Raw genomic sequence first — 19,400 nt, 5'->3', positions numbered from 1 at the left:
ACCTGAGATAAAGCAGAAATGGGCAGGAGCTGTGCCTCGAGGGGTAGAATGCCTGCTCAGTAAGTGTGAAGCCCTGAGTTCAAATCCCAATACCATAAAAAAGAATGGAAGCACTCTGGTAACCTGAGGGTGACTCTGGTATTCCGAAGGTGGATACGCACAGCTTCAGATCTTAGCACCCGGAAGGTGTTTCCGAGTGAAGTGGGTTGATCTGCATGAGCTGCCTTCTAGGACGCAGGGAGCTGTTTGCGCTGTGTCCCTCGGCTGACAAGGTCCCCTTCCATCGTCCTGCCCACGGGCTGGAGCGGGGAATCCCACAGCTCCGAGCCGTCCCCCAAGACCAACAGAGTGCCACCGGAGGACACAGCAAAGGCCTAGGTCTCCGGGTGGTCTCTCTGGAAATAAGATCTCTGCTCCCTCCACCCCCACTTCCAAAGGGAAACTGAGGCTCATTGAGAGAAGGGGGCTTCTAAGGGGCATCTGAACCTCTTGGGGTCATACCAAAAGCAGATCGCCTCGGAAGGCCTAAAGTCCTGCTGAGGCCTTGAACACTCACCCAGGCCTTTCTTTTACTCCTGGCTGGGGCGCTACCCCAGAGCCTTCCAGCCTGGTTATTGGCTAGCTAATTGGAGATGGAGTCTCTTGGACTTTCCCTGTGAAGTTGGCTTTGAACCATGATCCTCTAGGTCTCAGCTTTCAAGCACGAGGCACTGGCACCTGGTAGGAGTCTGTGTTTCTAACCTGGGACCCCCCTGCCTTCTAGATAGCAAAGCTGAAATTAGTTAGGCGCTTGTGAAGCCCCTGGGCCAGGCCAAGATCTTCTGGAGACTCCAAGTCAGGCCGAGGGCAGTGACGGCCCTGCATTCACTAACGGGTGAGTTTGGCTGCTTTTTTGTTTGTTTCAGTTCTCAGATTTGAACTCAGGGCCTTGTATTTCCTAGGCAGATGTCATACCCCTAAGCCACACCTCCGGGGCTGGCTTTTTTTTTTTTCTTTTTAAGAATAGAGTCTTGTGAGGGACAAAGAGCGGAGGAGTGCAGCAGTGGTACTCTGAATTCAAGATGCCAGACCCTCCCATCCACCATGTAGCCAGGACGCCCTCCCCATTCAACATGGTGTCGCAAATTAACCCTACAACCTGTGGATAGGGACAGGAGGGAAAAACTGGGAGCGAGGGAGGGAAGGGGGACATTGTCCAAAAAGAAATGTACTCATCGCCTGACTTACGCAGCTGGATCTCCTCTGTACGTCAGGGACAGTGCTCAGGCCCCGAGTTCAAGCCCTAGGACTGGCAAAACAACCACGACAAAGGAACCGGGTCTTGCTTCTCGCCTGGGCGTGACTGCTGCGATTGCCCACGTCTAGGTTTCCTATCACTGCTGGGCTCCCAGGTGCTCACCGCTGTGTCTGGCTTCCCGCTGGGGAGATGGACGCTCCCGGCGTGGCTCCTCCATCTTCCGTTCTCAGCCTTCCAAGTAGCTGGGGACTACAGGCGTGAGCCACCGCACCAGACTTGTCTTGTGTTTTCCCTTATGGTGCTAAGGTGCAAAGCGGAGGTCATGAAAGTGCTCTGCCACCCATAAACTCCACCGCGGAAGGCACGGAAGGAGAAACAGCCCTAGGTCTGGTCCCCGGGGGAACTGGCGGTGGCGCTGCCCTGGGTTGGGCTGGCAGCAGGTTCACTAGGGTGCAAGAGAGAGGGAATTTGGAGACTCCACGTCTGCTCTTCTTGCATAGCCTGCAGGTCCCTTCCTTCCACTGCCTGGACGCAGGAGCCAGGATGAGCTGGTCCCTTCCACGCCACACGTACGGCTGTGGGGACAACATCCTCCAAAACATCGCCGCGACCCTGCCCCCTCAGCTCTCCCGCCCTGCCCTTCCGGTAACACTGGGTTCTGCCAGAAGCCACGGCAAGTGGTAGACAGCCAATGGCAATCGTGGGATCCTAAGGCCAAGCGTCCTCATCCCCTCCACGGAGCTTGCCGGCCCAGTCTGGGGGCCTCTGCACCCCTCCCCAGGCCCGCGGGCCCCCTGAAGCCTCCCCCGCCCCCGTGAGTGCCGGCCCCTCCCCCCTCCTCCCCTGCCCGGCTCTACCGTAGCATCAAGTGGCTCCCGAGAGCAGGAGCCAAGAGAACCTGCTGATAAACCACATTCCCACGGAAGAGCTATGCATGGCATCTTATCAGGAAATCGAGTCTGTGGGTTCAGCCTATCTGGAAAATTCCTGGGCAAGTTGTGGCTGTCGGGTGGCCGGAAGCCAATCTGCAGGCCCTCCGTGGGGGGTGGGCACCGCCGCTCTGCCTGCTCGGGCCAGCACCCATCAGACGGGAGTGTCGAGCTGGTCACAGTACACTCACCCCTGTGAATTTTGTGTATGTGCCACTACTAGGGCTTGGGCACCGGGTTCTTGCACCCCCTTTGTCCAAGCACGCTTCTTTGTGTGTGTGTGTGTGTATGTGTACACACACGCACGTGCACCAATTCTGGGGCTTACACTAGGTCCTGGGCGCTGTCCCAGAGCTACTTTTTGCTCAAGGCTAGTGTTCTACCACTTATGCCACAGCTCCACTTTGAGCTTTTTTTTTTTTTTTTTTTTTTTTGCTTGTCCTGGGGCTTGAACTCAGGGCCTGAGCACCGTCCATGATGAGCTTTTTTTTGCTCAAGGCTAGCACTCTACCTCTTGAGCACAAGCGCCACGTCTGGATTTTTCTGTTTTATGTGGTGCTGAGGAATCAAACCCAGAGCTTCATGTGTGTTAGGCAAGCTCTCTACCACTAGGCCACATTCCCAGCCTGAACACTTTCAGCTTTTGTGGTAGTTTATTGAAGTTTAAGAGTTGAGCTGGCTTCAAACCACGATCCTCAGATCTCAGCCTCCTGAGTAGCTAGGATCACAGGCGTGAGCCACTGGCGCCAGCCCAAGAACACTTGGATATCACAGTGTGTCCGATCATACTGTCTGCTTGGATTTTCCCCCTTCCTTTGGATCTTCATTTTGGAAGACTCTCGGGTGTCATAAAACATAAGCTGCGTAGTAGTGGTTCACACCTATAATCCTAGCGACTCTGGAACCTGAGATCTAGGGTCATGGCTTGCAGCCAGCCTGAGCAGGAAAGTCTGAAGTTCTTATCCCCAATTAACTATCAAAAAGCCGGAAGTGGAGTTGTGGCTTCAATGGTGGAGTGCTAGACCTGAATACAAAGCTCAGCAACAGTGCCCAGGCCCTGGGTTTGAGCCCCAGAACTGGCAGGCATGTGTGCACGCACGCACACGTACATGCACGCACGGGCATGTACGCACACACATACACCACACACCCTTCATCAGATGCATGTTTTTTGTCCTGTTTGTAATCCGTCCTAAGTGGCGGGAGTGAAGTCACGAAACCCGGGGCTGAGTGGAGTCACCGCGCTTTTCCCTCCCTGCTAGACGCCTCTGTTCTACGACCAGCAGTGTATGAACTTGCGAATCCTCACAGCAACGCCGTGTCATCGCCCCCCCCCCCCCGCCGCCCCCCGCCACAGTGGGGGACACGGAGGCACAAGGAAGCCCAGCGTTCTCTCGTGATCACAAGGTAGGCAGTCAGAGAACCGGGACCCAGCCTCTGCGTGCGGTTCAGGAGCGTGGGGCGGGGGGGGGGGTCACCCCCAGGCCTCTCCGGCCGCCCCACGTCTGGTCACCATCTACTTGTTATTCCTCACGGTCTCCGCCGCTGGACGGGGCTCAGGCAAGCGGGAGCTTGGCAGGCACTGGCTGGCTGGAGCTGGAAGATGGGCTGGAAGTCGTCCCGGCGGGTTCCTCTCTTCAGCAAGGGCGGTGCCTGGCAGGTGGTGGCTGAAGTTGGTTCCCAGATGTGCGGCCCTTGGCCCGGTGACCCGGGGCAGGCTTGGCCCGGGGACGGCTGCCCGGCGGCCTCCGCTGGCTGTGGCCGGTACTGCGGGATGTGCTGGGGCTCTGGGTGCTTTCAAAGCCAAGAGGGACGTGAAGAAGCTGAGGTTTCCTCAACCTGGCCCCTTACCCTGCCCTCCCTGAGCCCCTCCTCGGGATGGGCACGCCCCGAAGGGGGGGGGGGGGTCCTGACTGAGTCTTCAGTCTGCCCAGGCCCTGTCAGGACGAGGTGCTTTTGGGGTGGCCAGCTCGTAGATGCCTCCGGACCTGAGAAGTTGGATGGGGAAGCCGCAGGCTCCTCGCTCCCCGTCTGCAGATGGGCTAGCGCCCGCCCGCCACCCGGCTCCTAGCCCTGCTTTCGGAGCCCTGGGACCACGACTAGACGTTGCTTGCCTGGACTTTGCTGTTTTCTGCCTGCCTCCTCCCCCACGGCTGAAATCGGGGAGGATTACGCCAGAAAACCCAGCCCTCTGGACAACAAGGACCATATAAGTATCAGTCAGGATCAAAGAAGGCGGTACAATGGCCCTTTCAACGCTGGCCAGCCGGGCCCAACATGGTGGTCCATCCCTTTAGTCCTAGCCACTCGGGAGGCAGCAGAAAGATCCCATGTTGAGGCTATCTCGGACAAAAGCGATCAAGAGGTTACAAGTGAACATCCAAATTTATGATATCCATACGGCAAAGAACGCCCGAGCTGACAAACGGACATGAAGCCATTCCCACAGTGCATCCCAAGAGCCTGGCCACGCGCCATTTTCACGGGCCAGGACCCCTAGGGCGTCCACAGGGTAGGAGCGCCCCCTAAGGGTGAACTCACACACAGCAGCCACGATGTGCAGGAAGAAAGCTATTCACCAATAGTGGGTTTCCAGGGCAGGGGAAGAGAAAACAATAGGAAGGGTTATTTGGTTAAAATATAATATTATGTGTGAATAATCTTCAAGCCTGTTCCTTCTCCTGCACCCTCTTGGTTAGCCCTCTCTGCTTGCTGACAGCATCACTCCAGTCAAAGAATGTTTTACTTCCCCATCTTTTTTTTTTCTTTTCTTTATTTTACTATTTTCTTTTTTGGGTTCTGGTCCTGGTCCTGCGACTTAATCTCAAAGCTTAGGCTTTTTTTTCCTCGAGGCTAGCACTCTATCAATTGAGCCATAGCGCTACTTCCAGCTCTTTGGGTTCTTAATTGGAGATAAGAGTCTCATGGACTTTCCTGCCTGGGCTGGCTTTGAACCATATTCCTCAGATCTCAGCCTCCCGAGTGGTTAGGATGACAGGCATAGTCCTAGCCACTAGTGCCTGGCTCTCTGTCAATTTTTTAAGAAAAAGTACATCTTAATTACACCAACAGGTTTCACTATAGTATTTCAGACAAGCATTTCTGAGGTCCTGACAGCCCCCCCCCCAAATAATGTTCCTTCTACCTCGGCCTCCTGGGTAGCTACGATTATAACATGTCCTTTCATGCCCAGCGTATTGGTTGAGATGGAGATCTCATTGACTTTTTGTTGGAGGAGGCTATCTGGCCTCACATCTCAATCCTTCCTTATCCTGATCTCTTCAGTTTGAGTAACTGGGATTACGTCCTTGTTATAAGGACGTAATCCCAGTGTCCAGCCATTTCAGTGATTTCTATGAAGGATTAAACTAGCTCAAGTGGATTGTTTGAGTAGGGAGCTGTCCGTCAAACAGCCCCTTTCCTAACAACAAGCTAGACTTCCCTCATGACAGGCTAGCTGGTTTGTGCTGCCAAAATTATAGAGGAACATTACAACCACGACCAATGGCATACTTGCGTCATGACCTCGTCTACATCCTCCATCAGCCTTACAAAGTAGCATTCTAAGCAAATAAGCTTTAAAGACCCACCTGCTATGTTCGCCCAAGCATAAAACACAAAGAACTGGCAGCTGTGCTGGGCGCCAGTAGCTCACACTTAGAACCCTAGTTACTCAGGAAGCCGAGATCCGAAGAGTGTGAGTCAAAGCCAGCCTGGGCAGGAAAGTCCCTGAGACTCTGGTCTCCAGTGAACCACCAGAAGAAAACCAGAGTGGCGCTGTGGCTCCAAGGGCTACAGCACCAGCCTTGAGCTCAAGAGCTGAGGGACAGCGCCCAGGCCCAGAGTTCAAGTCCCAGAACCGACAGAAAAACAAAACAAGCAAACAACCCCAAACCTCCTTGACCAGTGAGGGAATTGGGGATGGGGTGCAGTGGCCCTGACCTGTAATCCCAGCTTCTTAGATGCTGAGGCAGGAGGATCATTAGAATCTAGGCCAAGGACCGGAAGGGCTAGGAGGAGTCTAAATCTGGATCTTACCAGGTCTTTCCCTCCCTCCCTCCCTCGGATCGCATGGTGAGAGAGGATGTTGGGCTGAGCGCAGGGGGCTGGCAGGAGGTGGATGGAGTGGGAAGGAACGCTGGAGACCTGGGGCCCAGGTCCTTCCCTCCGTGAGCTGCTCCTCCTTCAAGGAGGGGGCAAACCCAGAGCGCGCGCGAGCTCCAGACAGGCTCCGAGCGCATGGCGTGCGAAGCCTTGGCCGGCGTTCCGGAGCTAGCAGCGAGTGGTACAGGGTGGTGTGTTTGGGATGGAGGCAGAAGCGCGGCCATGTGCAGATGGGGTGCCGTGCGTGTGATCTAAGCCCCGGCCCTCAACCGCCCCCTGACAGCAGCGATGGGGAGCTGATAACGGCCGTCTCCGGAGCCTCCGCTGTGCACTGGGCTTTGCTTCTTACTTCTAGTGCCTTCCACAGCCTCGAGAGCGAGCGCCCTGCGCATTTCGCAGATAAGGAAACTGAGGTTCCTGAGGTCAGGTAACTCGACCGAGGTCATGTATTTAGAAAGTGGTGGAACTTTTCAAAATACTCAACTGGGGAAACGCTCGTCATTTGTAGAAAAGTTTTCAATAAAGCCTAAGAACCTTGGTTTCCAGTTAACCCTCTGCTGCCCGGAACAGTGAATTCCCCCACAACAGCCTGGCGCCCTTGATCTTCTGATTAACAGCACGCTTGACAGGGGGGCCGACCACAGGAAGAACGACGTGCGGAAAGCAGCAAGGCCGTTCTCTGAATGTAGCGTGGGCTCGGAGATCCCCAGGCCAAAGCAGGGAGCCGCTGCCGAGGGACGGGGTGCACAGCGGCCCCGGGGGCCCCCGTCCAACACCCTGAGACCCTGAGTTCGAGTCCTGGCGTGCACACACACACATTTTAAAAAGGAAATCGTTCCCAACCATTTTCTGGAAGACGCGAGCTCCCTCCGTCCCTCAGGATGGAGGACCCCCCAGATCACTTGCCACCCTGTTGGATGTCTGCAGGGTTGGCACTGGCGGCTGCTCAGCGAGGCCCGGGCGGCCCACACCCACCCCGGTGCCCCTTCCGGAGACTTCTCCCCACCGTCGCAGCTGCCGGCCACCTGCGAGGCGGTGCCGGTCAGCCCGGCGCCGGGGTGCCGTCCCGGGGCGCAGGGTGGGGCCACGGGCCGGCGGGGGCACCCTCCCCATGGGCTTGGCTGACCACGGTGCCCTTGTCCCTGGCCATTCCGAGCGCCTGCCCTCGCGTGGGGCGAGCCGCCGGCTGTCTTGCCGTGTGGAGGACGCGTCCACGCGGGAGCAGCTGCGTGCCGCCGCGGGGAGGGTTTTGTGTTGAGCCAGCAGCGAGGCCCACGCCGCGCCAGGTGCTCCGCGCGGCCGGGGAGATGAGCCAGCAGCCGCCCCGCACCTGCCGCGGGCGGGAGCGCCTGAGTCTGCAGATCCCCGCGCTGGCTGAGGACAAGAGTCACGCAGTCACCTTCAGAACAGTGAGGCACGCTCAGAGCAAGGCCAGCCCCGACGCCCTGCCAGGGTCAGCCCGACACCACAACCACAGCCACAACGAGGACGCCGCCGGCTCACGCCTGTAATCCCAGCTCTGCAGGAGGCTGAGACCTGGGGGTCACAAGTTGAAGGCAGGTGGAGCAGGAAAGTCAGTGAGACTCATCTCCAGTGAACAAGCACACACCTGAACACGGCGCCGTGGCCCAAGTGGTAGAGTGCCGGCCTTGAGCGAAGAAAGCAAAGGGCAGGGGCTGGGAGTGTGGCTCAGTGGTGGAGAGCTTGCCTAGCACGCATGAAGCCCTGGGTTCGATTCCTCAATAAAATAAAAAGCCGGAAGCGGCGCTGTGGCTCAGGTGGCAGAGTGCTAGCCTTGAGCAAAAGAAGCCAGGGACAGTGCTCAGGCCCTGAGTCCAAGGCCCAGAGCCCACAGCGTGCACGCACGCACACACGCACACGCACACACAGGCCCTGAGTGCAAGCCCTAGAGCCCACGGTGCACACACACACACACACACACCCTCCCCTCTGCCTTCCAGGTTCCTTTTCCGGGTGGAAAGCAGAACTGCAGGGCCGGGCTTTTGGCAATGCCGGCGCCCCGGGCGTCCTGTGGGTGCCAGGCCCGTCTTGGGGGCCATGGTGGGGGGAGCCCAGAGAAATCGCGGCGTCCTCGGCGAGCCCAAGTATTCTTTCGGTTTGAGCCAGAGCCCCATTTTGACTCAGATCCGGCTGAGCAGGGAAAGCGATTTCCAAAACCCCCTGCGGGTCCTTCAAGGGTGGCTGGGCTGCAGGGGAGGGGTCGGTGTGCGTGTGTGTGTGTGTGCACGCACGTGTGTGTGCATGTGTGTGCAGCCCTCCGCCCCGCCCACCAGCCCCTGGAGTGTCCCCGCCGCTCGAGGTCGTTGGGGACATTGGGGACTTGGTCCGCCCAGCACTGTGCTGCAGTCACCAAAGTGGAAAAGGAAGAATGCTTGGAAGCCATTTGCTCCTTCCTTCGGAGAAAAGGCCCAGCTGGGGGGGGGGGCTCCTGCTCTCCCACCGTGCACAGGGGCCCCCCAGGCCTTCCACAGCCCCTCCAGCCGTGCGCAGCCCCCCCCCCCCCGGGCCTCCTTTCCGCACCAGGGCGCCCTGGATCTCGGAGCCCCTGGTTCAGGTCACCGGGGACGCGGCGCCTCCCTCCCGGCCGCTCGCAGTTCTGCTTCTGGGTCCCCAGCTGACTCACAGGGGAGGTGGGGATTTCTGAGCTGTTTCAAAACGTACCCCGAATATTAGGGGTGTCATACAGCCCTTGTTTATTTAAAAGGAAAAAAAGCCCCAAAGCCAACAAAACAGGACATGTGGGTGTGGGGGGGAGGGGCCGGCGCTGGAACCGGGCCTGGGGCTCCCCACCTCAGCCCAGGCCTCCCCCACGCCCTGTGCGCGGCCCGGGGCTGTGAGAGCAGCACTGTGGGGTGCTTCCTCCAGCCGGCACACGCCTAATGCCCGTGTCAGGAAAAGCCCGCCCAGCGCACGTGCATTGCAGGGCTGCGCCCACCCTCAGACAGGGGCACCGGAGCGCGGGGAGCACGGTGGACTCGGGGAGCACGATGGACGGACTCGGGTACCAGATTCCGAGGGGAAAGATGCTCGTTGCTCCCCCACCGTGCCGAGGCAAATCCTGCCCAGCACGGATGCGGCCTAGGCCTGCTGGAGACAGGCTGGGGTGTCGGGGCTGGGCGTCCACCTGCCCCTCCTTCCTCCTCACCCTCCTTCCCGAGTCCTGGACTTACCATCCCGCCCCTCACCTCAGCGTGTTCCTGTGGTCCGGGAGTTCGGCTCCCGGGGCCGCGTGTCGTGTGGGGAATGCATCTACAGAGGCCACGGGCCACGGAGGGACTGGGCCTACGTGGCGGGGAGCCGGCAAGGCTGCTCGGAATCCGAGCACTCCCGGAGCACTCCCGGAGCAGGCCGGGCCGGAGCCAGCAAGTCAGCAGGGCAGGAGAGCCGGAGGGAACAAGATCGCTGTGCTGGGCGTTGGGGTGCGGCCTCCCTGCAGGGCGGTACTGCTGAGCATGGCAGGGAGACGGGGTGTCAGACCCGGAGGGGAGCCGTCCCCGCAGCAGCCGCCTCCAGGCCGCCGGTGCCACCCAGCAGGGCGGGAAGATGCCGAAGCCAAGGCCCGGGCAGGAGGCGATCCAGACAGGCAGCTGGGCGGGGAAAGGGCTGACCATCAACCATCCAGGGGTACCCTGAGGTGGGGACGGAAGCCCCAGGGGCTTAGAGACTTGCTAGTGAATCTCCATGAGTGTGTGCATGTGTGTGCGAGCCTGTGGGACCCTCTGCATGCACACGTACCCTCGCACGTGAACGGATGTGCAAGTAGACTGGCACCCGTGATTCTGGCTGTACAGCAGCTGGACGATGTTGGCACAGGGAAACCGATGGTTGGCAAAATGGCCTGGGGTTCCAGGGCAACTTAGACTCAGGTCCGCAGTGGGTTCTTCCTGCCCAGTGTGGCTCCAATGCGGTCCCCGTGTCAGCGAGGGCAGTGCCCAGGAAGACAATACCTCGGTGGTGAACATGGAAGCCAGGCCTTTTGGTCTAGGATGGGGCGTGGGGAGCCATGGGGATCCCCAGCTCTTGAATCCCATGGAGCCGGAACCCCTCCAAGTCTGAAGGCTTTCATTCTCATATTTGCAGACCCCAGGTCTGGCAGTGCACACCTGCAATCCCCACTGCTGGAGGAAGGAGGGTGTCACGGGTTCAAAGCCAGCCTCCCACAAATAATGTCCTATGAATCCAAATGACCAAGTGGTCAGCGAGGACTGGAGCAAGGCCTCCTCCTCAAAGCCTGGTTTCCAGCACTGGAGAGATGAGGGGGGACCTCTCAGCTTGGGAGGAATCACCAAGATTCTCTGCATTTGGACATCGTGGCCAGATCCTGGAGCCCCGGGGAGAACCTGAGCATCGTGAAGCCACTGCTTGAAGCCTGGGAAACTGGTGGGGTGTGGAGTCTCCGGTGCCAGCTCCAGCTCCCCAGGGCGCGAGTGGAGGGCTCACTCAGTTTGAGGGTGAGCAGAAGACAGCACTGAGCAGAGGGGCAGTACGTGTGTGTCCCTGGCGTAGAGAAGAGGCCAATTACACTGAGATGGCTGCGTCGGTGTGTGTGTGTTGAGGAGGGCACATGGATTAAGCATTCTTTACTGATTTCCTGCACAGGCTCAGAAACACGCCCCCCCCGTAGTTGGACTTATTTAGACTTCGTATCCAAAGCATTCTTGTGTTGACAACTGGTCCCCTTATGAGGTACTGAGGGCCTTGCTGTGCACAGAAACCACCGGAATCACTCAAATGCTCAGCTCAGGGTGGATAGCGTTCTGCACGGTACCGTGGATAGTTCATTCACCTTTCCTTAACTTCCTCTGACTCCTGCTAAAGACAGCCGGTCTTTCAACAAACCTCAGATTTTCCCTTGCTCGAGGGGTGCCATTTACTTTTTGGTGGGAGGGAGAGTTTTCACAAAAGTTAGTAGCAGGGAAATACTCATCACTTCATACACCAGTTTTGACCCTGACTGACAACTCAGGACTGAGGGAGAGAATCTCACATCATCTGAGCTGATGTATGCAGGGATTTAAATGTCCGGTTTTGAATTTTTATTTATTTAATTGATTTCTTTGAAGCCAGGCACTGGTTATTCGTGCTGTGGGGAAGCACAAGGACTGGGGGTAGTGAGACGCACCTGCCATGCCTGGCACGGGGCGGGGCCGGGGGCGGGGCCGGGGGCGGGGCCTGGGGCCGAGGCGGGCGGGCAGCGAGCGCCCCGGGGGCGGGGCCGGGGGCTGGGGGCGGGGCCGGGGCCCGGGGGCGGGGCCGGGGGCCGAGGAGGGCGGGCAGCGAGCGCCCCGGGGGCGGGGCCGGGGCGGGGCTGGGGGCGGGGCCGAGGGCCGAGGCGGGCGGGCAGCGAGCGCCCCGGGGGCGGGGCCGGGGGCGGGGCCGGGGCCCGGGGGCGGGGCCGGGGGCCGAGGCGGGCGGGCAGCGAGCGCCCCGGGGGCGGGCCCAGCTCCGGGCCGGCCGGCCGCGCTCCCCGCCCCGCCGCGCTCCCCGCCCCGCTCCCCGGCTCCCCGCGCCGATGCAGGCCGGTGTTTTCCTCCTCTCACGAGGAACGGCGCCCAGAGGAATGACCTCACCGGACCTCTCACCGCCGGCGACGCCGTTCCCAGACGTGACGCGCGCCTCCCAGCGCTCCGACTCCACGGCCCGACCGCGCGCCAAGCCGCGGCCACGCCCCCGCCACGCCCCCTCGCAAGGCAGCCTGGGAGTTGTAGTTCTCTCCCGGCCGAGGCGCCCCCCACCCCCACCTCCCGGGGGGCTTGTCCACCCCAGCTCTGCGCGGAGCTGCACTGGGGAGTCAGGCGCCCCCATCCTCTCGCTGGACTCGTCCCGGCCCTTCCTCGGCCTTCGGGAAGGCTGCACCCTCCAGAGTTTGCGCACGCACTCGTCCTCGGTTCCACGAGGTCCTCTGGAGGCAAGCATGCGCCTGGCTTACCAGGCCGGGCGACCCGGGAGGGAACGACCCGGGCCAGGCGCTACCGCCCTGCGCGCGGGGCTCCCCTCCGCGGGGCGTCCGCAGTGGAAGGCCTCGGTGGGGCCGGGGCTCCCCTCCGCGGGGCGTCCGCAGTGGAAGGCCTCGGTAGGGCCGGGGCTCCCCTCCGCGGGGCGCAGTGGAAGGCCTCGGTGGGGCCGGGGCTCCCCTCCGCGGGGCGCAGTGGAAGGCCTCGGTGGGGCCGGGGCTCCCCTCCGCGGGGCGTCCGCAGTGGAAGGCCTCGGTGGGGCCGGGGCTCCCCTCCGCGGGGCGCAGTGGAAGGCCTCGGTGGGCCCGGGGCTCCCCTCCGCGGGGCGCAGTGGAAGGCCTCGGTGGGGCCCGGGGCTCCCCTCCGCGGGGCGTCCGCAGTGGAAGGCCTCGGTGGGGCCGGGGCTCCCCTCCGCGGGGCGCAGTCGCAGTGGAAGGCCTCGGTGGGGCCGGGGCTCCCCTCCGCGGGGCGTCCGCAGTGGAAGGCCTCGGTGGGGCCGGGGCTCCCCTCCGCGGGGCGTCCGCAGTGGAAGGCCTCGGTGGGGGCCGGGGCTCCCCTCCGCGGGGCGCAGTGGAAGGCCTCGGTGGGCCCGGGGCTCCCCTCCGCGGGGCGCAGTGGAAGGCCTCGGTGGGGCCCGGGGCTCCCCTCCGCGGGGCGCAGTGGAAGGCCTCGGTGGGGCCGGGGCTCCCCTCCGCGGGGCGCAGTGGAAGGCCTCGGTGGGGCCGGGGCTCCCCTCCGCGGGGCGCAGTCGCAGTGGAAGGCCTCGGTGGGCCCGGGGCTCCCCTCCGCGGGGCGCAGTGGAAGGCCTCGGTGGGGCCGGGGCTCCCCTCCGCGGGGCGCAGTGGAAGGCCTCGGTGGGGCCGGGGCTCCCCTCCGCGGGGCGCAGTGGAAGGCCTCGGTGGGGCCGGGGCTCCCCTCCGCGGGGCGTCCTCAGTGGAAGGCCTCGGTGGGGCCCGGGGCTCCCCTCCGCGGGGCGCAGTGGAAGGCCTCGGTGGGGCCGGGGCTCCCCTCCGCGGGGCGTCCGCAGTGGAAGGCCTCGGTGGGCCCGGGGCTCCCCTCCGCGGGGCGTCCGCAGTGGAAGGCCTCGGTGGGCCCGGGGCTCCCCTCCGCGGGGCGTCCGCAGTGGAAGGCCTCGGTGGGGCCGGGGCTCCCCTCCGCGGGGCGCAGTGGAAGGCCTCGGTGGGGCCGGGGCTCCCCTCCGCGGGGCGCAGTGGAAGGCCTCGGTGGGGCCGGGGCTCCCCTCCGCGGGGCGCAGTGGAAGGCCTCGGTGGGCCCGGGGCTCCCCTCCGCGGGGCGCAGTCGCAGTGGAAGGCCTCGGTGGGGCCGGGGCTCCCCTCCGCGGGGCGTCCTCAGTGGAAGGCCTCGGTGGGGCCCGGGGCTCGCCTCCGCGGGGCGCAGTGGAAGGCCTCGGTGGGGCCCGGGGCTCCCCTCCGCGGGGCGCAGTGGAAGGCCTCGGTGGGGCCCGGGGCTCCCCTCCGCGGGGCGCAGTGGAAGGCCTCGGTGGGGCCGGGGCTCCCCTCCGCGGGGCGCAGTGGAAGGCCTCGGTGGGCCCGGGGCTCCCCTCCGCGGGGCGCAGTGGAAGGCCTCGGTGGGCCCGGGGCTCCCCTCCGCGGGGCGCAGTGGAAGGCCTCGGTGGGCCCGGGGCTCCCCTCCGCGGGGCGCAGTGGAAGGCCTCGGTGGGGGGCTCTGGTCCCGGCGCGTCTGGATGCAGACAGACCCACAGACCCCTAAGCGTTCTCTCCTCTCGCTAGGAAAATTCAACGCTCTCCTTCCAGGGCTCGGAAAGCCCCAAGCCTCAGGTTTCTCCTGTGTGAAGTGGGGGTGTTGGGAAGACCGCCCCCTCCGCACCCCCAGCCTAGTCCTAACCCAACAAGGGAAGCTGCCCTACCCCAGCGTTACCCCCCACCCCCCGGCCGTCCCCCAAAGGCCACGGCTATTCTTGTCTTTTTTTCTAAAAGAGGCATTGAAAGCATGAGCCAGGTTTTTCCATTCCCGAGCTTGGGTAGCGTCTGTTTCCAGCGGTTGTTTTCCAAGGGTTGCAGAAGCGACTGCGGAGCAGGCCTTTCCTGGACAGCTTGGGGGGGGGGGGGGCAGGGCCAGCACTGAAAATACTTCCCACTTAAAGCCCTTTGAAAAAAGCCCCGGGGGCATTTTGCAACTGCTGAGCCTGGGAACAGAGCATCTCTGGGCAGAAAGCTGGCCATGTGCTCAGTTTTCTGGGCACTTAATGGCTTTGTGGGTCCCAGAGGAAGCCATGGCCTTGACTTTGCTGTGTGACCTCGGGTAGCTCGTTACCCAGATGGCCAAGGATCTTGAGCAGCTGAAAAACCTCCCCAAGTCAAGTTTTCCTCCTCGAAATGGGCCAATGAGAGGAATTAGAAGCCAGCCTTAATGCTGAGTGCCGGAGGGCCACGCATGTAATCCTAGCTACTCAGGAGGCTGCGGAACGAGAACCGAGACTTGAAGCCAGCTGGGACTGGAAAATCTGTGACACTGTTATCTCCAACCAACTACTAAAAAGCCAGACGTGGAACTGTGGCCAAGGGACGGTGCCCAGACCCTGAGTTCAATCTCAGTACCCATACAGCAGCAGCAGCAACAACAGACAGCCTTAGCTAAGTCCTCCCTGAAAGTGTTTTTTAAAAAATAAAATAGCCAGGCACCGGTGGCTCACGCCTGTAACCCAGTTACTCAGGAGGCTGAGATCTGAGGATCGCAGTCAGAGCCAGCCTGGGCAGGAAAGTCAGTGAGACTCTTATGTCCAGTTAACCACCAGAAAACCAGAAGTGGCACCGTGGCTCAAAGTGGTAGAGCACTAGCCTTGAGCTGAAGAGCTGAGGGACAGCGCCCAGGCCCAGAGTTCAAGCCCCATGACCAAAAAAGAAGATCCCTTAAGAGATCAGAGCCACTATAGCAAATCCCTGGAAAGGCACACAACTGAGCAGGCAAGAGAGAAAAACTAACCTGTACTCTAATGGGACAGATCCTTATGATCTGTTAGGGAATGCAACCATTAGACTGTATCATTTATTTTATTTTATTTTATTTTTATTTATTTATTTATTTTTTTTGGCCAGTCCTGGGCCTTGGACTCAGGGCCTGAGCACTGTCCCTGGCTTCTTTTTGCTCAAGGCTAGCACTCTGCCACTTGAGCCACAGCGCCGCTTCTGGCCGTTTTCTGTATATGTGGTGCTGGGGAACCGAACCTAGGGCCTCATGTATCCGAGGCAGGCACTCTTGCCACTAGGCTATAATATCCCCAGCCCCTGTATCATTTATTTTAAAACACAGTACAGCAACGTTTTTTACTACACTATGGTTACATGTATTTGTGAAAATACATCGAGAACATTGTAGAAGGCTTTATCCACCTGATAAGCAGAGGAGAGACTTAGATTGGGGGTGGTGCTAGAGAGGACTGATAGATGTGCGATGTTTCTACAGGAGGAACGTGTTTGTGTATGAGCAGTGGTTTGTTTTTCTTCTGGAGATGCACAGAGACATGAAGACGTGGAGCGACCCGGCAGCCCCTCAGGCTCTGCTGGGCTGGAACGTGTGGTTTGCAGGGGAAGGAGGAGAGCAGCTAGGGGCTGGAGACAGAGGTGTGTCAGATAGAAACTTGGGCAAGGAGAATGTTATGTTTCAGGGAGGCAAATGGAGATACCGTTCTTCAGCAGGATTCATTGGCTGCTGTAAATTACTTTCTCTTGCAAATAGTTGCCTCAGGAGGCAATTAAAATTTAGGTCATATTGTTCCCAGGTTGGGCCAGGCAGGTGTGGACTTGCTGGAGCTTTGCACAACAGCCCCTGTCTATAAGACGGTGCTTGGCGGCCTGGATGTTATAAGGTAGGGAGTTCTGACTCCCGATGTCAAATCCAGGAGGGAGGAATTGGCCAGACTGTGACCCCAAGGGCAGTTCTGTTCCTCATGCCGAACCTGGTCTCACACCTCACCCAGTGATCTTTACAGAATGGACTCAGGGCCCGTGACGCATCCTAACAACATCCCATCAGTGTCTCTACCACGACCTCAGCTGTCCTGGAGGTAGGAGTAGCTTCTCATCTTGGAAGTGAGGGGCACAATGGACACTGTAGTCATTGCTTGGGTGGCCGCTAAACACTGGCAATACCGTATATGTCACCAAATCTGCAAGTGCAGCCCCTACAAACCAACCCACAGCGTCTGTAATGGTGGCTCACTTGTCACCCTAGCTACTTGGGAGGATCAGTTCAATGTCAGCCCTGGCCATAAAGAAAGTTCAAGAACTCCCTATCTCAACAGAAAGATCTGGGTCTGGTGTGCTAACGCGTCTCCTCCTAGCTAGAGCAGGGAGTGTAAACAAGAGAACCTCTGTCCAGGCTGACCTGGGTTCGAGCTCCGCTACCAGCACAAGAAAAGGAAGGAATAAAGGAAAGAAAACCAAAGGAAAGAAGGGGGCAGGGAGGAAAGAGAAGAAAGAGATGAAGAAAGAGGAAAAGGAAGGAGAGGAAGGAAGAGAGGGGGGAGGGGGAGGGGGAGGAGGAGGGGGGAGACCCGACGGCCTCTGGCCAGGCCTCACCTCAGCGCCCACTACAACTCCCAAGCGTCACCGGGCTCAGGGGGCGGGCACCGAAAGAAAAGGGCCCACCAATAGGAACCGAGAGCGGGCCGGGGGCGGGGCCGGGGCGGGGCTTCGAGGAGCGGCCGGCCGGGGAGCGGCGCCCGCAGTCGCTGGCGCCGGGAGCGCGGGGTCCGGAGTGCGGTCCCCGCCGCGGGTCTCCGGACGGGCGGCGCCGGCCCGCGCCCGGCCATGGGTAAGCCGCGCGGAGGCCGGGCGGGGCGGGGCGGGGCGGGCGCGGCCCTCGAGGGCCCGGGCACCGTCGCCGGGGGCGGGGGGACGGGGCGGGCGCGCGGGGCTGGGGGCGCGCAGGGCGGGCGCGGGGCTTGCGGGGCGGGCGCGGCGCGGGGCGGGAGGCCGCGGCCCGGCCGGGGGTCCTCGCGCGCTCCCCGAGAGAAGGACCGGCTGGGGCGTCGGGGCGGCCGGGGCTTCCCTCGTCGCCGTCGGGGGCTGCGTTCCCGCGAGCCCCGCGGGCTTGTCATCCCCCTTCCCGCGCGGCCTCGTGACCGCGGGGGGCCCCGGCTCCCCCGGCTCACCCGGCACCCCCGGCCCCGGCTTCCCGGCCACCCCCGCCACCCCAGGGTCACCCGGCTCCCCGGCACCCCCGGCCCCGGCTCCCCGGCCACCCCCGGCCCCGGCTCCCCGGCTCCCCGGACCCTCCGGACCCGCCCCGTGACCTCCGCGGGTTCTCAGAACCGCGGCGCCGCTTCCCACGCCGGCCGCCGCTTCCGGAAAGTGGCTTGGCGGGGTTCTGAAGAACTCGCCCGGAGCGCGGGGGGAGCGCGGCCGTGGGGAGCGCGGGGGAGCGCGGCCGTGGGGAGCGCGGGGGAGCGCGGCCGTGGGGAGCGCGGGGGAGCGCGGCCGTGGGGAGCGCGGGGGAGCGCGGCCGTGGGGAGCGCGGGGGAGCGCGGCCGTGGGGAGCGCGGGGGAGCGCGGCCGTGGGGAGCGCGGGGGAGCGCGGCCGTGGGGAGCGCGGGGGAGCGCGGCCGTGGGGAGCGCGGGGGGAGCGCGGCCGTGGGGAGCGCGGCCGTGGGGAGCGCGGGGAGCGCGGCCGTGGGGAGCGCGGGGGAGCGCCGGGAAGCGCCGTGGGGAGCGCGGCCGGGGGGAGCGCGGGGGAGCGCCGGGAAGCGCCGTGGGGAGCGCGGCCGGGGGGAGCGCGGGGGAGCGCCCGGTCCCGCGGCTCGTCCCGCCCTCCTCAGGCCCCGGGTCCCGGTGGCCCCGGCCGCCGCCCCTTGCGCGTGTCCTCCCCCCCTCCCTCTTCAGGAGCGGAGGGTGCCGGCCGCGGCACGTGCGGTGCGGTGCGGGGCGGTGCGGGGCGGTGCGGTGCGGGGCGGGGCGGTGCGGTGCGGTGCGGGGAGGCCGCTGGCCGGCCGGGCTCGCCGCCCCCGCCTCGCGCCGCGTCTGAGAGCTGTGGCCAGGTTGGGGCCGCACCACCCTCCGCTCCCCCCCCATGCTGGCCACCCGGATGAGGAGCCCAGGGCTCCGGAGACCCCGCTGCCCCCACCCTGACCCACCCCGCCTGCCGGGGTACGAAGGCCAGCCTGGGGCGCGGGGAGGGGCGCGGGGCGCGCCGAGGTAACCGGTGCTCCTGGGCCCCTGCCCGGCCCCACGGCTGGGAACGCGTGACGCGTGAGGGTCTCTGTACCACAGGTGGTGCCATGGCAGAGGAACGTGGGCGATGGCAGCTAGACACTGTCCGTCTCTAGAGCCCAGTCTGACTACCGAGGACCTAGGACCTGACGGGACGGGTAGAAAGGGCTTCAGACTCAGTTTACAGGCAGAGAAACCAAGTCTGGCAGTGAGGGACGAGCTGCCAAGACCCCGTGCCCCCTTTCCCTAGGGTCTTCTGTTTCCTGGGTGGGGAACCGCCCTGGAACGGCCCACGGCCCCTCTTAGGCTGTGCAAGGGAGTTGGAGGACCACAATGGGGTGGGTGGGGTGGTAGGAGGGAAGCGGAAAAGCAGAGGGGCTAGGGGTGCCCCTTGCAGGAAGGGGTTCTGGCTGTGTGGCTGGGAGATTACCCCCCCCAGTCTTGTTTCTCCTTGAGGGAAGGGCCAGGAGCCATGGGTGGAATTCTAAGGTGACCATCAAGCATCCCGCATGCTGGGTTGGGAGGGGTGGTAGGGGTTCAGCCTATCTAGGAATAGGATTTTCTAGGACATCCCAGAGCTGGGTAGCACCGGGGCCTGGGCATTTGGGGTCACCATGCCCTCTGCTTTTGCACTCCTCTCTGGGCTGTGCTTGCAGACCCCTCATGTCCCTTTCCCCCACCCCCAGCTGAGGGCCGAGGCTGGGTTGTGGCTGGTGTGTTATATGCTAGGTCCGCCGGGTATGTCCAGCTTGTCTGTTCTCAGAGCTGGCTCTGGGCAGCTCCCTGCCCAACCCACCCCCTGGAGCAAGCCCCCGGGTGGACTGTCAGGCAGGCTGCTTCTGGGCCACAGAGTGGACTGGCTGCTTCAAAGGCTCTCTTTGTTTCTGTTCCAGCTGGAGCCCAGAGACACTTAAGCCAACCACCTCAGGCAAGGGGGCGGTGCCCTGTCTGCTGGTTGTTATTGAGG

Source organism: Perognathus longimembris, chromosome 8 (assembly GCF_023159225.1).
Source record: "Perognathus longimembris pacificus isolate PPM17 chromosome 8, ASM2315922v1, whole genome shotgun sequence".
Taxonomy (NCBI): Eukaryota; Metazoa; Chordata; class Mammalia; order Rodentia; family Heteromyidae; genus Perognathus; species Perognathus longimembris.
Note: the sequence above shows the minus strand (reverse complement) of the source record.